The 8882-nt window shown below is 37.2% G+C and overlaps 1 pseudogene; it reads right to left on the bottom strand.

Annotated features, from left to right (window-relative positions):
* Positions 1-896: 896 nt before the first annotated feature.
* Positions 897-993, bottom strand: LOC122107182 (annotated as a pseudogene).
* Between the last annotated feature and the right edge of the window lie 7889 nt (positions 994-8882).

The raw sequence follows: 8882 nt of genomic DNA, 5'->3' as shown, positions 1-8882 counted from the left end.
ACTAATGGCCTCTTGACCACCTTGCTGCTGGGTATAGATATAGCAAAGATACGCTGGATCTCCTTCTGTTGAACCATTATATCAAACCAGATCTGAAGCACAACTTAGAAGAAACTGCATTTGATATTACCAAAAGGATAAGTATGTATCACTACCTCTTTGAAGTTGTGGAAAGCTGTACAAATTGTTCTCTTAAGTGCTAATGTTTCCATTAAGTTTCTTAAATTTCAAAATTGCCAGTCCATCCCATGTGTCCATACAAAATATTTTCACAATAACAAGCAACAGCAATATTTTACTTTAGAAATTCATGGATTCCATGGTATTCTTCCAAGTGAATTGCCTGATTTTGATGTCAAAATATATTCGAGTTGTTTGTATACATCAATAATGATATCTATAGAGTTTGTGATTTTTTTAAATCAGAAATAATTTTAACTTATCTGTTGAAATGAGTAGTAGAGAAACTAAAGATATTTCTGGTGCTTGTCTGAAAAAAGTATATTATAAAATATTTATATTCTGTTTGTATAATGTCCATAATCTATTTCTTTCTCTCCTAGATATAATACTTTGAATTCGACATTATATTATAATATATAGGTCCATTAATAAATGTGTTCTTTCAGATTGCGTTCCATATAGGAACAGTTTAAGATTCCTTTAATTCCTAGGTCCTTATAGAATTTTATTTCTTTGGGATGAAATGACAATGTTATCTTATTTCAAAAGTTTTATAAAGGTCATCCTATATAAAGGCCTTTATAAAAAGGTGAAGATTGAATTCACTCATGTCAAACTAACTTTTATTTCTATGAATTATATGTATTATTACACTTGTATATTTGTAATCAACTTTTTCATAACTGTTTTTCATTTCTTGCATCTGAAGAATGAAAAATATGGAATACTTCACAAATTTTCATATCATCCTTGTGCAAAAGCCATGTTAATCTCTGTATTGTAATTCAGGTAGACATGCTGCTGAAGCATGTAGTATCTTGTAAATTTACGTAGTTAATGATGCAAACTTAAGATAGGCATATATCCTTGGTTGCCTATTTGCAACCAGGAAACCTATTGTTCCCAAATTTGCTATTCATCTTATTTCTGCAAAATTCTGTGTATGGTGGAAAAAACTTATATTGTTTGTTCAATTGCTCACATTTGCAATTTTTTGTCAAAAACTATTTTAAGTCTTTTTCATTTGAAATTTGATCATACATTGAAGCCTTCATAGCTAGGTCCAAAGGTGATGGATTTTCAAGTACTTATTTTTTAACTGATTTAGCTTTGTGGAGCTAATGGATTCAAAGTAAGCCTTGCTTAAGAGCTACTTCTAAACTTCTGCAGCTTAAAACTTCCCAAATGAGGTCTTACTGGCACAAATGTCTGCCTGACCCTTTATCCTTGCTCCATGTAAGAACAGACCTACCAGAATATCTTACCCTGACAGCATAGATTGTCTTATTGGAGCAAAACTAATCTTAGTTACAAAGGATCATAAAGTGATGAACAGTTCAGACAGAACTGTTCAGACTAAGCCAGGCTCTGATGGCTCATGCCTGTAATCCTATCTACTCAGGAGGCTCCAGGAGAAGTCCATAAGTTTCTCCTTGTTATTAGGCCTTAAATTGGTAATGTTTTAATCACAGTGTTTCCTCTTGCCTCTAGGCTGTACATCTCCGAATGGTAAAGCTTTAAGTTTAATTCTACCAAACACTGAGGTAGAGGTAATGGAATAATATTTTAAAACAGTTGCCTTTGTTACCTTAACCACAAGAGAAAAATGCAAAGCATTTTCTTATATTATATATACTTATATATTTTATATTTATGTGCTGATTTTATATTTCACACAGTGAATCTTACTGGAATTAATTTATAATTTGACAAATTAATTGATATTTATTACAATAAATAGATTGGAATATAAATAATCAGGATTAGAATATATATTAGAATATAAAAAGTATCAATGCAATGTTTTCAGTGTAAACTTGTGATACCTTCTAATTGTTCTTGGTTTCTGAATTCACATGGTAAAAAAAACAATGTTGTTTTCTTTAATCTATAAGGGATTTTACTCTGCTGCTCTGTTTATTGTTTTAACTCGCTGGTCCCAAACTGTTTTTCTCCATATTTCTGAAGCATTCCTACTGATTATACTCAAATTTTGCTGATATGATGTCTAAAAGTTATTATTCTTCCACAGGATCCACGGGTCCTAGAATCCCAGGTCCCAGTTACCTGCATCATCAAATAACTAGGGCAAGAGATCTCACCGAGGCCCATGCAACATACCAACAGAAAGTAATTGAAGACCCATCTTAATTTCTCATTTGCTATATTTCAGGGGCCCAATTCCTTAAAATGCAGGAATTAGCAGTAAGCACTTGGGAAATGCAAGGCAACTTAAAATGCAATATGAAATCACAAAATGTGAAAGTACAGTAATTCAAATTTTCTATTTTCAGATGACCATCCCATAGGAGTGAACAAGACCACAAATGTCACAAAATGATTTGTAATACCCATCTTCTAATCATTAATGAATGATTTCGGTCCAGCATCATCAGGCCAAAAAAATAGTTCCTGGAAAGATAGATCCATAAATGATCTACCAATGCTAGGAATATTTGTCATACAGTTCAAATATAATTCAGAAAAAACATTGATTGAGAAGAACCTTATTGCTTCAAAACACTAGTACTTCAGTCAAACTTGGTTCTGTAGTGCAAAAAGGTTGTCATTCTCAAACCAATGATAACCTACATTTAATCTCCTGAAAGTATATTCCTTTTCAAATAAACTTTTTAAAAACACATTTGCCAAAATAACACTTTACAAGTAGATGATATTTAGTGACGTTACTAGTTTTTCAAGTATAGGGAGCAAGTTAAAATAGAGTTGATTTATTTACCCAGCACTAATGCCAAACAGGTTCAACCATTCATTAAAGTGTAGAAATAGGACCCCTCACCATTTGTGTTTTTCAGTAGATGCTTTTGAAAATTTGTTAAATAGATCAGCCTCCCATATTTCAAACCAAAACATTAGCTAATAAAGTAAATTTCATCACATAAAAAATACTTTTTAAAAAGTCATGAATAGTTGCCCTATCATATGGTGTTTTATGTTTTCCCTATCTAACATAGTAAGAAATATGACTTTAAGTCTTGAATATGGGTACTCATCAGAGATTTGACAAACATAAAATATGTCTTCTTTCTCTATCATATTCCTCTACAGTAGTAAATTTTAGTTTTCTTCTTTTTCCAAAACTCATAGGTAGTAGAAAATATTATCCCATGTAAAATAAAATAATCACAAACCACTTTCCAAAGCCATAGGAATACATTCTCAGCCATTTTTAAACTTTCTTGTTGACTACAGATTAATCTTCCAAATGGAGGGGAATAAAATCAGGTCTAGGTGCTTCATGTCTCCAGGTTTGCAAATTGTTACTTCAGATGAATGAATTATGGAAATATAAGCTGACATCAGTTTAAGTATATGCAGAATTGAAACTCCATGGAATGTATATAAACCTTTCAAAGTAGGAGCAGACAGTTTAACAGAATGACTATCAGGAAGTTGAAACCAGAGAGGAATAATTGTAAAGACATAGAATGAATGAAAAATGGCACAAGGTTCAAGTACAGCTAGAATACTCAATGTACACATGTGAGAAAGGAAGTGGTAAATCGGAAATAAATCTTGTAGAAGGGGTTGGTTGAGAAGGATAGAAGGAGTGACTCTGATCCAGGAACATTGGACAATTAGATGCACATACTTAATTGAAACACACTAGCACAACCTTTTGTAATTCAGTGAAAAAATACAACAAAAAACACAAACACACAAAAAGCACAACCAAACAGCAATCTCTATAGAATATGATGATGACTTCTCAAAATTTTAAATAGTTAATGAAGGACAATCTTGTGAAAAGCATACAAAGTTGTTTAAAGTGGGCAGTTTGGGGTAGAGGAGATTTTTTAACAGATTTAAATTGATTGTTTTAGGTTATAAATCACCTATATCTGCTGCAAATATTTTCTTCTGCATGTTCTCTTGGTCTGAACTGTATACTCCAATCCTGAGCCACACTTGATAGCTTGTAAAGATAGAATGGAAGAAACAAGATCAGGAACCCATTACTCCACAGGAGAGGAAACAGTCCTCTCTGTTTTCTCTCATTTCTATTGACTACTTTCATTCATAAGTTTATGTCAAGTGATTTGCATTATATATTTCCTTCTTTGTTCTGGCAAAGTAATTGTTCAAAATAATTCAGTAAATATTATATTCCATTTTTTCTATCATGCTGTTTACTTATCCAAGCGAGTCCATTAAACTTTCCACTTGCATTTCGGTGCCACGGAAACCCAGCATCAATGTTAATGAGGACAATCTCTAATGTAAAACTTTGTCTCCAAAATACCAGTCCAAGAAGCTGTGATCACAAATATTTAGCTATACTTTTTTCTTTTTTCTTTTACCTTGAAAGTCTTCTTGTGTTTAAAGTGCCCTCAAAAATCAGTACTCCACCAATTTTTGGTTCAATCACTTCTAACCTCAAAGATATATTTTGCTAACAATATGCTTAGAGGAAACCAAAGAATACTCCACTTTTATCTTCTCTCTTAAGATTCTCCTTAGATACCATATCAGGAATATTGAAGTTATTCTTTGCAAAATTATTTCAATAGATTATTTTTCTATCCGTCTTGCATTTACTCAAAAAGTTGTATGGAGAAGAATAGAGTATAATCACCCATACCTTGGATGACAGTATCTGTTACAAATGCTCCTATATCTTATTTCTCTGTCCTCCTCTTAGCTCTTGCCTGATTTCCCACTTATCACAGATTCTTGGCTTCAAGCCTAGTGAAGTTGAAGGACTATAAGGGCCTCCCCCATTGCTACATTGTAGGGCTAGATCTCCAGCATGAGGTAATCATGAACTACGCACACAAGGAACACATGTTGGGAGAACAGACTTAAGCATGTCTGGTTTATTTCTGCACAAGGGTTGGGATTTTATAGCCCCAGCTTTCCCAACCTCCGGAGTCCTTCCCAGCCAATTACTTAGCAGGGAGTTGATGATGGGCACTGCTTGGTGACAGGCACTGTTTGGTCCCCTTGGGGCATGTAGGGATCTTGGATAGCTCATGGCTGGCAAGCTAGGCGGACATGACTGTGGGTCACATCTCTATTAGCAGGAGGTGTGCTTCAACAGCTACTCTAGCTGACTCAACCAGATCTGACCGGCTTTACCCACAAATTTCCCCTTTTCTTTTAAAAGGACCGTCATTATGGTGACCCGTCGTTGGAGGCGTTTTTGCCGGGAGTGCAAGCATTTAATAATTCCTAGGAGAGAAAGCCCTACAATTGCAAGGCCTCCACAGATGACCAGAGAGGATGGCGAAAACCATTGTTGTAACTTTTTAAGCACTCTTCTAAAAAGGATGCAGTGGGAATAAGCTGTATGGTGGTTTGGTTTAGGCGGGTAACATCATGCAGCAGGTTTGGGGTGAAGTTTAAGTACTTAAGGGACCAAGGGCCTTTGATGTAGTTACTAAGTTCAGTGACATTGGGTGCAGGAGTGGAAAGCTGACAGACAGAAGTAGTCATTGCATTATATAGTCCTCCTTGTTGTAATCGAAGAAACGTAATCTGTTCTTGGAGCAAGACTATTTGTTGTTGGAGCACAAGGAGGCCTCCCTTAAGATGATTGGCAACTTGTAAATGTTGTAATTCTATGGATGACAGTTGAAGGATGAGCTGGTTTATCTGTTGCACAGTGGACACGCTTTGGGACAGCAATATAGCAGCACTGGTAGATGAAGCCACTGTAGCGATGATTTCGGACCCGATTGCAATGATCAATCCTACTGCTCTTATAGTGCATGGGCGAATTAATTGAACCTGGGAAAACTGAGAGTCATTAGTAGCCAGAACAATAAATGGGGGAACACGTACCAAACCTGCAAAAGGATATGAGTCATTGGGTTCCCAGTGATTGCTGAGAGTGCAAGTAGTGGAAGAGTTGTCTCCTAGACAAAAAAAGAATGGGGCTCTAACCACTACCATTCCTGACACCTGGTCATATCCATATTGGTTACAGCAACGAGTATTGGCCAATAGGAAAGGGGACAAATCAAGGCAGGAATGTGATGAGCAAACGATTGGCATGGTGGCTCCTCGGTCTCCCAATCGTCCTCCTGAAGAGTCAAAAAACTCATTTAGATTTTGAGGTTTGGGATCTTTTTCAGATTGGTTGTATATAGCCGGGTAGAGGGACAACGCGAGCTCCCCAAACACTTTGCCTTGCTAGGAATTGACACAAAGGCTAATCACTAATTCCTCAAGAGGAGTGCACATAGTGCCAAAGCTATCAATATCCCTGCGTGGACACAACTGCATATGAAAATGTATGTCAGTAGCCTGATAACAATTTTTTTCCAGTGGGACAAATGGGGTAGGGTCCTGTGTAGTTCCACCATCCCATCCCATGCGTTACTGTTGCGAGGGGGATGGTACAGCCATCAAATTGCTTTATCATCTCGTTTGAAAAACAAAAACAGATGGCTCCCTTCCATCTAAAAGTAAGGTTTGTTTTTTGATGCCATAAGGCGTCTGCTGAGAAAGGAAGGCCAACCCTGCCATTGGAAGAAAGCATTTGAGATCATTAAGATTTGGGGGCTGGGCACTAAAGTTATCTTACCCTGCCCTGCAGCAGATTGAGAATTGGCTGTAATAATGGCACACAATAGGAGGAATAGAGTACCATGCCCCGGGTCAGGGTCTGGGGCCATAACCTGGGCTTGTTCAACCAATATCTTTAGGTCTCCCCAAGTGTTGGCATGGGCTCTAGCTCGAGGTTTGTGTCTCCTCCTCCTCGCACTGTTCAAGCATAGCTGACGCATCTTGTGCTTAGGTGGTGACGGTTGGTCAGACAACTCCAGCTGGGATGCAAACAGGTTTATCACTCGTGTCTGGAAAGATACAAGCAAATCCTGTCCCTTGTGCCATTAAGGGAGCAGGGCCCTCCCATTTTCTTGTGATGGGGTCCCTCCATCTATCCAAAGGGACCAGAGTAGGTGTTTCATGAGTCCCCAGTACAGGGAGGTGGGGGTCCCACATGTGGTGGGTGTGAATGTTAAAAAGTTTTTTACTATAAGGCAATAATTTAATTGTGTTTGGGGATTTTTAAGCCCTAGCCCCTCCAGTTCCCCCTTTTCTTTTAAAAGAATGGTCTTGATTTCTTTATGACTGTGTTCAACAATGGCTTGCTCTTGTGGGTTATATGGAATACCTGTCTGGGGTGTAATGTTCCAAAAGGTACAAAATTCACAAAAATGTTTGGAGGTGTAAGCAGGGCCATTGTCTGTTTTAAGGGTCCAAGGAACTCCCATAATTGTAATGGCATGTAGAAGTGACTTAACAGCGTGCCTTTTTTTCACTGTTAAGGCTAAAGCAGTTATAAAGCCTGAGAATGTATCTATGCATTCAGGGATGTATTTTTGTTTACCAAATTGGGGGATATGGGTTATGTCCATTTGCCATGTGCTATTGGGTCTAAGGCCTCGTGGATTTGTTCCCATGGGTTGAAGTGATCCTAAGGGTAAAAGAGTTGCACAAGAGGAGCAGGACCGAATCATGTGCTTGCATTGTTGGTGTGTTAAATCAGGAAATAACTGTTTGATAGTAGCTGCCGATAAATGAAAACGATCATCTAACGTTCGGGCCTGGTCCATGCACATATTTGTGAGTAGTACAGTTGGTGTGACAGCATGATCAATGGCTTCATTACCAACAGCTAGGGGTCTGGGGAGGTTAGTATGAGATCTAATGTGTTGAATGTACCAGGGTTGGACACGATTGTCTAATACATTTTGTAGTTTACACATTATTTTTGCTACATCATCTTGTAATAAAACTCCAGGAAGAATGGCAACAGTTTGTACAGTATATAAACTATCAGAAAAAATATTAAGAGGTTCTTTGGGAAAAGATGTGAGGGCGAGCAAAATGGCCAGTAATTCAGCAGCTTGAACAGACAGGGAATGTTTTTGAAGCATGTATGTTTTAGTATTGGCATTGTAAAATCCATAAACAGTTTTGTTAACATCTGTAAAAAGTACAATGGCTTGATGTATAGGTTGCAAATTGGGACGAGTACAACATTTCCATGAAAGTGGGAGTTCTTGGGTAACTTTTAAAACGAGGTTTTTGGGCATATGATTATCAATGTTAAAATAGTAGTGGATGACTTGTAAAGCTAATGCCTCTTCGGTTGTTAGGAAATCAAAGATTGTTTTTGTAATGGGCCATGTAAGATGGTCAGGGAATCGGCCATAAGTTTGACGGCATCATTCCGCACCTTTGATGGCCAGATTGCATAGCATGGTAATGAATGTGCTAATTTTTGGTAATTGAGAAGTGGCAAGGTATACCCATTGTAACAAAACCATGGGTTTGCGTCAGGGCCACCATTAGGCCATTATTATTTAATATAATTAGGTTGATTTCTTGGGTGGTATCTAAAAACACCAAGGGTGTTGAACATAATCAATCAGCCACTTGTTGTGAAACTTGTTGAGCATCAGGTGAAAGTATATGAAGGGAAGTTGGGTCAGAGGGTCCTTGAAGCAATTGAAATAACAGTTGGAGTTGTTGGGTGGGAAGACACATAAAATTGCATAACCAGTTGATATGTCCACATAATTGTTGTAATTCAGTTAAAGTATATTCGGATTTAATGACAATATGAGACCCATTTGGGGTAATTGTTTGATTTAAATGGTATCCAAGATAGGCGTAAGGGGCTTTGAGTTGAATTTTTTCGGGGGCAATATTAAGGCCCAGCACTG

Source organism: Dipodomys spectabilis, unplaced genomic scaffold, assembly GCF_019054845.1.
Source record: "Dipodomys spectabilis isolate Male_0828 unplaced genomic scaffold, ASM1905484v1 ptg000047l, whole genome shotgun sequence".
Classification (NCBI taxonomy): Eukaryota; Metazoa; Chordata; class Mammalia; order Rodentia; family Heteromyidae; genus Dipodomys; species Dipodomys spectabilis.
This window is presented reverse-complemented; position numbering and strand designations above follow the sequence as displayed.